General features: G+C 48.9%; 1 pseudogene; it reads left to right on the top strand.

Moving 5' to 3' along the window:
• The first annotated feature begins 442 nt into the window (after positions 1 to 442).
• LOC129512250 (U4 spliceosomal RNA) lies at positions 443 to 624 on the top strand (annotated as a pseudogene).
• Positions 625 to 10,712: the final 10,088 nt, after the last annotated feature.

The following is a 10,712-nucleotide window of genomic DNA, read 5'->3' as shown; positions in this document are numbered from 1 at the left end:
CATCTTACTCTATTATAGCACTTTGGGTGTGTCAAATACACTATATAAGTTGTAAAAATAGAGTGAACATTTGATTAGAATAATAGAGTATTAGAGAAAGGCATTCTCAGATGGATACTTTGTGAAGGCCAGGTTTCATGACAGACAAACAAGCACCTCAAATGCTACTCAGCTTTCCAAGACTCCTGGGAATGGGCACGTGGGGGCACCCAGCAGTGCTACTATTTTTTTTTTACTGCTGCTATTGATGCAGATGAACTTGACAGCTGTGAGCTGAGCGCTGAAATAGGGAGTCACTTCCCTATGTAGCCCCTGCAAGTTGCAACATCACTGAGGCCAGTGTTGGGAGCACATCTCATCATGCATCTGCTGGGCAACTGCTGTTTGTAGAGCAGCTGCAGGAAGATCCTGGTGCTAATAATGAATGCCCTCAGTAGGCACAAGCTTTGCACAGTGGCAGTATCGTAGCCAATGAGGTTTATCCGAGGCACAATTATTGCTAATTGAAAACCTCAGTAGGCACTCAGCTCCCACTCACAATGGCCAGTCAAAACCAGCACGCACATACCAAGAGTGGGAACAAGGGCCAGAGTGGGTGATTTGGATTATTGCTGTGCCTCTGGCCAGTTGCAAAATCCTAGACTTTAATGAAGATTCAGAGAAGAAAAAGTTTGGGAGCAAGGTGGGCTGGAAGGCCCCAAGATGGTCAGTGTGATCATCACCCCCTCTCATTTGACACTTGAGAAACTTGAGGCCCAGAGATAGAAAGGGACTTACTTAAAGTCACAAGGTGGGTAGGCAGCAGATAAAGCCCAAATGTCCTGGCCCTGGTTTGACTCTCTCTACAGTCCCCTGGGTTGGCATTCCCACATTTTATGATGGATGGACCCAAAGGCCCGGGTCTTGGAGACACAGACCATTCCACAGCCTCGACCCTCCTTGAAATTCAGCCCAAATTAGCCTGCCATCTCTCAGCAATGCTCTGGAGGAGGCCGCCCAGAAAGAAAGTATGAATAGAGAGACTGAGGGATATTGCCCAGAAGTGCCTCTCCCGGCAGCTGAAGAGAGAGGCTATTCTGGGACGCGGCTCCTCATAGGTCTGAGGGGCAATAGCTTCCTCATCTGTGATCATTCCTGGGTGTCACTTTGTGCCCTCGGAGTACCAGCCCAGGAACAATTCCAGACCAGTGAAGACTATTCTCCTGGGGGTCCTGGGAACAGTAAAGGGCACAGCTGTGGCATCTCAGCTCTCCTTGAATCACACAGGACAATAAAAAGGGGATTTGTATTCAGCTCCTGTGGAAAAAGAATCTGGCAACTTCTCAGAAAGGTAGACAAAGAATTAATATATGACTCAACAATTCTGCTCCTAGGAACATACCCAGAAGTATTGAAAAGGTGTTCAAACAAACCCTTGAACAAGCACATGAATGTTCATAGTGGCACTACTCACAATAGTCAAAAGTGGAAATGACCCATGTGTGCATCAACAGGTGAACAGGTAAACAAAATGTGGCATATCCATACAACAGTATACTATTCAGCCTTACAAAGAAATGACACACTAACATATGCTAGTATTAATGGACCCCAAAAGCATTATGCTAAGTAAAAGAAGCCAGTCACGAAAAGTCAGGCATAGTATGAGTCCATTTATATGGAATATCCAAAATAGGTAAATCCATAGAAACAGAAAGTAGATTGCTATTTGCCCCCTTGGCAGGCTTGGCCTCCATTATAGACTTGGTGATGACTGACCAAGGAATATATCCACCAGAAGGCATTCATTTCAGGAGGCTTCTGTCTTCTAGAGCAGGTATTGACCTACCCCTCAGACTCCACCCTTGTCCCCACTCAGGTCTTCTGCCTGGATGAAGGAATACTGCAGGTACTGAGCTCCTCCAGGAGTAAGGAGGTGGGAGTAGGGCACAGGCAGGGAGAGTGTGGGAACTAGGCCCTTTGCCCCGGCCCAAGTCAGGCAAGCATCCAACTTATATTCTGAATCTGCTGAGTCTCTACAAAACTCTTTTTAAAGAAAGAGTACTGACCCCCATGTCAGGGAAGTAAGGAAGCTACTGCCTACTGACTTGAAAATTTAATTAACCATCTCTGTCTAGCTCCTTGCTTAAGAAACAGGACACTTCTCTCTAGGGGGAAAAGGAGATGATTTGCAATCTTGTTGAAATGTGGAAGGAATCCAGTGTGCTGGAGGAAAGTACAGGAGGCGAATGTAGAATATAGTTTTGGAGAGTGCTTGGTAGGATGGAGAGGCTGGGAGCTAGAAAACAGGGCTGACCTCTCTGGCTGTGTCACTCTGCTCAGCCCACTTAGCTTCACTATGCTCCCCACCGGCTCCTAACCCTTTAACCAACCCACCATGTCACAAACATATAAAAACAGTCCTTACAGAAAAAAGCAAACTGTACAACAGAAAGCCTTTTACAATCACAAATTAACCAGCCCCTTGTGGCATCCAGTTAATGCAGATTTGCCTCTGTGAGCTGTGTCATCCATCATGAATGTTTCAGTCAAAATTGCATGTTTGTACTGATTGCCTGCTTCCACTAACCAGACAGCCCTATGGACTCAATTGGTTGGATGTACTCTGGAGCCAGGCTGTCTGGGTTTAAATTCCAGCTCTGCCATTCGCTAGCTGTGTAACGTTGGGCAAACCAGCTAACCTCTGTGCCTCAATTTTATCATCTATAAAATGGGGCAATAGTAATACTTACCTTATAGGGTTGTTGTGAAGACTAAAAGTATAACCATATCTAAAGCATTTAGAATAATGCTTGCAACAGTATGTGCCAAGAAAATGTTAATTTATAACAAATTACTACTGAAAAAGAGGTGGAGAATGGATTTGAATTGTAACCGGCAGTCTGGTTGAGAAGCCAAACCCAAACATTTACTAATATTTTAATGAAGAAGGAAAGAATATGAAAAAAGACAAGGGAGAGAGAAGAAGGGGACCTAAAAAATTCAAGAAGACCTGCCAATGTGAAATTCAGCTTACACTTCATTTGGGAGGGCATAATGTCAACAAATGATATTCTCCCTGATAGATGATAGATAGATAGATGATAGATAGATAGATAGATAGATAGATAGATAGATAGATGATAGAGCCAGTAAACCAAATAGGGGAGTCATTAAAATAATAACAGGGGTGCCTGGCTGGCTCAGTTGCTAGAACATGTGACTCTGGATCTCAGGGTCATGCATTCAAGCCCCATGTTAGGTTTAGAGATTAATTTTAAAAAAGAACAAAAGGAAAAAGTAATTAACAATTATCCTCTCAGGATAATGGGATAGAGTTTGGGTGATTTTTGTTTTCTTTTTTGCTTTATTGAAATTTTCAAGTATTCTATGTTAGCTACACATTGTTTATTCATACAGTCTTTAAAAAGTTATGTCAAGGGGTACCTGGGTGGCTCAGTTGGTTAAGTATCTCCCTTTGGCTCAGATCATGATCCCAGGGTCCTGGGATCGAGTCCCACATTGGGCTCCCTGCTCAGTGGGAAGTCTGTTTGTCCCTCTCCCTCTGCTGCTTCCCCTGCTCATGTTCTCTCAATATATATCAAATGGGTGGGTAAAATCTTAAAAAAAAAAAAGTTATGTCAAAACCCATTTGGGACAAATCAATATATGTATGGTCTTACCTACAGAACAAAAAAATCTTGGTCATATTTTAAAATAAAAGCTGAAATAGACATTTAAAAATTAAGAAGTTATTTGACATTGGAAGAGAGAGCTCATAGAGATGTTTAGACAAGGAACCCACAGATTTCTGGATGGGTATGAGAATTAGGAGGCAAGGCATGGTCCCCAGTAGCCTCTAGACAACTCCTCACTCTAGGATTCTGGGCTTCATTTCAAAGCTCCTTATAACCAGACAGGCATCAGTCGCTTCATTAATCCTTGGGCATCCTGCTGACATAAAGATGACAGTACAGGGGCTCAGTCGGTTAAGCATCCAACTCTTAATTTCAGCTCCGGTCATAATCTTAGAGTCGTTAGATCGAGCACTTCACTGGATTCTGTTCTGAGTGTGAAGCCTGTTTGGGATTCTCTCTCTCCCTCTCCCTCTGCACCTCCCTGCTGGTACTATATCTGTCTAAAATAAATTTTTTAAAAAGATGACTGTACATTCTTCACAATGACAGATATGGAAACTGGAACCCAGGGAGGTCTTAACACTAGAGTCTGTGGCTCTACACTCGTCTCTCTTTTCCTCTGCAGACACAGCTTGATCCACACTTCCCTCAGTGTGCTGGTGTACATGGGGAAATGGAGAGTTTGTCCATTGGCTTCATTAATCCACCTATATTAGATATCTGACACTCCTCCTGGAAGGAAAACTCTCGCCTTTGGGTTTCCCACAGTCAAGTATTGCATGCACTCAAGATATGTTAAAAGAATGACAGGCCAGCTGATGAAGTCATGGATTATAAAAGACAGAGGAACTTTCTTCTCTGCTGGCCATATTAGATACAATATGGTCTTTCCTGCTTCCACATGAACATTCAGGCCAACTTTCCTTGCTGGGATGTTGCCTTTCTTCTAGTCCATCTGAACTCTATCCATTCTTCAGGACCAGCCTACGGTCTGCCTGCTACCCAAAGCTTCTTCTGACTGCTGCAATCCTCACCACAGGCTCCCTTCTCTGATCTGTGATCATTACCACACAGTCAGATCCTAACTGTATCTGCTGTGTCATGGCCCTTACTGCTTCACATATGTGTAACTTCACTCCTGAGCCAGGCTTTCAGCTCTTGCAGGGACAGTAGAGCTCAGCGCTTGTCCATGCATACACACACACACACACACACACACACACACATACACACACATCACATTGTCTTGTACCTGATGAGTTCTCAGTAAATAACTATTCACTGATTATTTGGAAATATACCAGGAAGCAGCTGAACAAGCATAGGCATTCTTAACAAGTTAAGTTAGGAATCTTCATCTACCAACTATATATTGTCTACAAGAGACTCACTTAAGATCCAAAGACACAAACAGATTGAAAATAAATGGGTGGTGGGGCTCCTGGGTGGCTCAGTAGATTAAGCATCTGACTCTTGGTTTCAGCTCAAGTCCTGATCTCAGAGTCCTGGGATCAAGCCCCTGGGGCAGACTCTGCTCTCAGGATGGAGTCTGCTTGATGATTTCTTTCTCTCTCCCTCTGGCCGTCCCCCACCACTTGTGCATGCTCTCTCTCTCTCAAAATTTTTTTTAAAAAATGAAAGTAAACAGGTGGAAAAGACATTCTATGTAAATAACCAAAAACCGCGCGGTGGTCGTGTCCTCTCCACAGCCGCCCACACAAAACCCACCAAAAACCCCCACACAAAACGCACAACCAAAATTCCCCCACTCGCCGTAGCTCTCGTCGCTCGCGCTCGCTCTCAAGCTCGCGCTCGTTCTGTTTTCTAGACCCCATCCTTTGTCCCCGCCCCTTCCGCTGTCCCGTGTCGCCGCAGCCTCCCCCCCTGCGCACCCGGCCCTAGTAGTTGCAAGCCACCCCGGTACCCATGGCAACTGCCCATCGGCCCCTCGGCCGCCCTCCCCCAGCCAGCCCTCCCCAGGCCACCCACCACAACGCCTAACCGAACCCCCCATCAACCCCACTCCCCCAACGCCCCCACCCACCTAGCAACACATAGATACACCCGTGAATCCATCACGCAGCACTCATAATTATCCCACATAACTCTGCACCCAACAACAGAGTCCCAACAATGAAGGAAACACTGACAAGATATTAGCCTGGCGCCCAAGCGACAACAGCACGACCTAATCCCCCCTACCACCCAAACAAACACACAACACAAACAAAACAAAATCTCGCTCGCGACACCCCCCGAGGTGTGTGGGGATGTTATGGGAACGGTCCCCTTTCGCCCTCCCTCCGCCACCCAGCTTGCTCCTTGCTACACAGCTCACCAGCCAGGCGTCAGCCCTGGCCGCCATAACCCCTGCCAGCGCTCCCCCGGCCCCCCTCCAAAAACCCCCATCTCCAACCTACGCACGGCCTACTCGGCCGCGTCCACATACCGCCCCTCTCGGCAAGGCCCTGACCCGCAAGGTGCCCCCCCACCTCCTCAAGCCCCACACCAGACCCGGCCTCCAGCACGCCCCAGAACCTGCCCGCCCCACTCACCCCCCATAGCCGCCCAGCTATCTCTCACCCAAAACCCAGCGCCTCCCCCAAGCCCCCGCACCCTCCTTACCACACATTACCCACAGCTGAGGCTCAACCAACTCTGGTCTTCAGATCCCACAGAGTGCCAAGAAGATGTGCCTATGGGACATCTGGTATCAGTTACATCCTCTGCTACCAAAGTATTTAGATACTTGTCTGAGCCTAGCTTCCAGTCCAACTCCTCATCCTCAAAGTAATTTCATTTCCAAGGGCCTTTCTCCCAGCTCCTAGGCTGTGGTTAGACACTACCCCCTACCCTTCCTCAACAAAGCTTTATGACCTCAAGTTCAGGGAAGACATCTTTCCTTTCATTCCAGAAGGTCCTGGGTGAAATTGGTTTGGTCCTCCTCTGCCACCAGCTGTGTAAAACAATGTGAGGAAATATTTGCCAAATCACGTAAAACATAAAAGATTTTCCTTTTTCCTAATTCTGGAAGGATAAGAGGAGGAGGGTTTCTGCAACTGTACAACTCAAGTGACCCTTCACATGATAGAGATGATCACCTTCTCCAGATCCAGAATTTATTAAATACACACACACACACACACACACACACACACACATCTTGTTATACAACTAATTGCCAATGAGTAATAAATAATAGAGAAGTTCTGAGATCATGAAGATCAAAGAGATTTGGAGGCACCCAGCACATTCTGAATTTGCTACTTGGAATGCAGAATTTTTCATGAGAATTTTAGCAACACAGATTAATTTTTAAGAGAAAGTATTTTCTGGAGCAAACTTATTTTATTCAAGTTAATTTCATAATCAATTTTCTCTGTAGCATAGTTAAACTTTCCCCAATTTTTCCTATTTATTTTGTTTTAAAGATTTTATTTATTTATTTGTGAGAGAGATAGCAAGAGAGAGCACAAGCAGCGGGGGAAGGAAGAGGGAGAGGGAGAGGGGAAGCAGACTCCCTGCTGAGCAGGGAGCCCCATGTGGGGCTTGATTCCAGGATCCTGAGATTGTAGTCTGAGCTGAAGGCAGATGCTTAACTGATTGAGCCACATTGGCACTCCTATCTTTTTTATTTTAAAGAAATTATTTTCCTTGGGATAAATTATTTTCTATTCCTTTTTTTATTTTTTTAAATCCAAACCACCAAGCCCACAATCTCGATGACAAAGACAAAAACTACGCATACAATGCGTCAGACAACCCCACACCACCCCAACCCACCAAACCCCACACCCACAAAAAGCCGCAAAATATCACAAAACCCCGCACCATTACACAAACCTAGCCCCCCTAAACTCCACAATAACACCCCGTCACCCCGCCCCCCCCCAACCCACCCCCAACTCCTACCCAAACTAAACAGCCACCCAACCACCTTCCACCCTCCCCCCCACCTGAACAAACCCACATAATAGTTCAAAACCACAACATGCCCATATACAAACAACCCCCATCCCTCACCCACCCCCCCCCTGATCCCATCAAAATAATCCAAGCTTCTTACCCCCAGACAATTCCAAATCCATCTTCCCTTCCAAGTAGCACACACCCCTGTCCAGTCACCACCAACCAACAAACAAGATTACCTATATTAACAAAGTTACCGGCACAACAATACCATATTCCAAACACCCAACCAACCTAAGCAATTCCACCAACATCCCAATCATTGTTCATAAACCCCAAAAAAAATATTCATAACAATCACCACACACACATCCCCAACCAGCCCCTCAAAATAGTTCTTCACACTCAACCCATCCACCAAGTGACACACGACTTTTACGCCAGCAATCCTCCAATTAAGCCAAATCCAAGCCTACCCACCAAAACCCCAGTGTAAACCACTGCACCAGCCCCCAGAAAACCTAATCTACACCCCTCGCTGCCATGCACCAGCTTATCCTCCCCCGCCCATACCCAGGACCGTACACTACTCCAGCCTTTACACCCGGCACACGCAACCTCCCCAGAACTCGGCTTCGCCAAGCTGTCCTCCACGTGCTCGTGGGTCCGCGCACCCACCAACGGCAAAGTATTTTCGACCTGTCCACACGTTAACTACCACTGAGCTTTGAGCTCATCTAAATGAATCTCAGGCGGAGGCGCCGGCCCCTGTCCCTTCCCGCAGGGGCCAACGCACAGTCCCCGTGCAGATGCTACGGCCGATAAGCAGGGCCAAGGGAGCCGATTCGGCACCCACCAATACTGGGCCACCCCACCTCCCGGTAAAAGCCAGGCAGTCCCCGTGTGAAATCCTCCACCCAAAAATAAACACGCCTTGGGGGAGCCACGGAAGACTGCGATCCAGGGACATTAGTCACATGATCAGATCAAATGGCATGATCACAGCAATGAGTGGCAGATGCTGGCAATGGAGCTATAAAGGGAGACATCTGAGATAGCAAGCCTTCATCCCTAGGAGGCTCTTGCAGCAATTCAGGGCCAAGGTAAAGGCTTTGAAGATAGCCAGCTGGAAATCAGTGACTTAAATATTGATTCAGTGAGCAAAAGTGGCATTCGTCATGGGGCTGGGCCCCCAAAGGACTCCGTGCCTCTGTGCAGGGAACTCATCATTTTCCTATTATATAAATTGATTAGATCATTCAGAGTTGAGATTGATGCCAGGGGGTTGCTGCTAATCAAGCTAGAATAACAAGCTGGAGGACAAGGCAGGCCCTCTGCCAACTGGGCAAGGAACTGGTCCAGAGGCACAGAACACTGCAGCAAAGCGCTCTGTCCCTGCCTTGGGAGTCTGGGCAAAGAAAGCCACCGAGAGGCCTGGCAATGCCCTTCAGCTGCATCCGGAGGCTTCCCACGCCAACTCCTGGGGTGACACTTCTCAGGGTTTCTGTCAGGGCTGACCAGTCAAGTAGAATCCAGCTCCAAAGGTCCATGGCTGGGTTGTCCCCCTGGCTGCAGGAACTCAAAGAGATGGGGGTATTGTAGGGAAGAGAGAAGTTGGGGAAACACTGCTGGAGAGCTGAAGAGAGGCAAAGACTCGGAGAGAGTGTAACTGAAGTGCATTTTGCAAATAATAGCGATAGTCTACAATGGGAATAATTTGTGTTGTTTAAGGCTCCCATGATGAATGAGATATTCTCTTCCTCAGGCAAAGGTTCCCCTGCCCCTTTCTAAGAAGATCACTACGAAACTTGATATATGCCACCCATAGCCAGAAATCCTAGTTCTGACTATGGTGGTGGAGTCTCTTCTTGTTTATCCCTTCCTTACACACAGGGGAGTGCAGTTCGCTCTATCTGCAAACTGGAACAGCATTTCTAGAAAGATCCAAGTCTCCAGTGTACCTCATTTAAGAAAATCAATGCCCCAAATCAGATGCCTTTTAACTTTCTCCTGTTTCCCACCCACCCCCAGTCTCCATGTGGGGGCATGGGGTCAGAGGTACCTAGTTTCTAAGCTGGGAAATGCTCAGTGAGTAGTGGAGGCTCTTTTCGGAACCACTTTGAGCACCCTGACCCTTAGGGGACAGATGATGCTGCCACTACTTTAGGTCGACCTTAGCTTGAGTGTTTTCTATTGTGGTTGCCGGACAGGCTGCGAAATGGGGCGGGGAGATAGCTCTGCATTTTGCCACAGTTCGCCCACCTAGCGTGTCTAAACACAGTCACCATCACTGTTTTTATTTTCTGTTACCTGCGTAGTCTCATCATCATCATCATGGGAAGGTGGGAAACAGAAGGGCTGGCTGCCCGAAGAGGATGGTTTTCCGTCCATACCGAGGGCGAGGGCGTTCCTTACAATAGAACTTTGTGACCCAGGCCAACAAGACCGGACTGTGTTTCGAGGAGGAGCTCCCACAGTCGCGCAGAGCACCCGCGGCTTCCCGGCCGGTCGCAGGACCGAGGGGCGACGATTGCCCGCCCCCGCCGCTCCCAAGAGCACACCCTTTCCTCCGCCCCCCACGCCCGCCTCGGGAGAGCCCGCTGGCGAGCTGCCCCTGCACCTCGCTGACCCACCCTGCGGCAGCCGGGTTCCTATCCAGGCTCCCCCACCCCGGGCTGCAGAAGTCAGGGAGCCGGGGTGGCGAAAGAAGAGGTAGCAGCGGCAGGGTGGGTCTGGGCGCCGCCTCCTCCTCCGGGGGCACCTCGATCCCCTACTTGCGCTTGACTCCTCCCCTGTCTCTGTTCCGCAGCGTCCTCGCCCTGTCAGCGCGCTGCTGGGTGGCTGCACCTGCCGCCGACTCGGGAGGGGGGCCAAGGGGAAGGAGAAAGGGAGGCAGGTCTGGGGAGCAGCGCGGCGGGCTGGCGGCCTCGCCCCGCCTGCGGGCCCCGCAGCTCGCGCCGCCCGCCGCCCGCCGCCCGCCGCCCGCCCCCACTGCCGCACCGATGCGCTGTCCGCGGTGCTGACGCCGGCCGCCGCCCGGGCGGGAGCCGAGGAGACGCCCTCCTTCCCAGGTCGCCCGGAGCCGAGTGGCCCCACCGCCATTCCTTCCCGGGCGGGATCCTTTCCCCCAAAGGAACCGCCGGGGACCTAGCGCCGCGGAAGGATCCAGGAAGAAGCAGCGGGCAG

The sequence above is a fragment of the Nyctereutes procyonoides genome, unplaced genomic scaffold (assembly GCF_905146905.1).
Source record: "Nyctereutes procyonoides isolate TBG_1078 unplaced genomic scaffold, NYPRO_anot_genome, whole genome shotgun sequence".
Lineage (NCBI taxonomy): Eukaryota > Metazoa > Chordata > Mammalia > Carnivora > Canidae > Nyctereutes > Nyctereutes procyonoides.
This window is presented reverse-complemented; position numbering and strand designations above follow the sequence as displayed.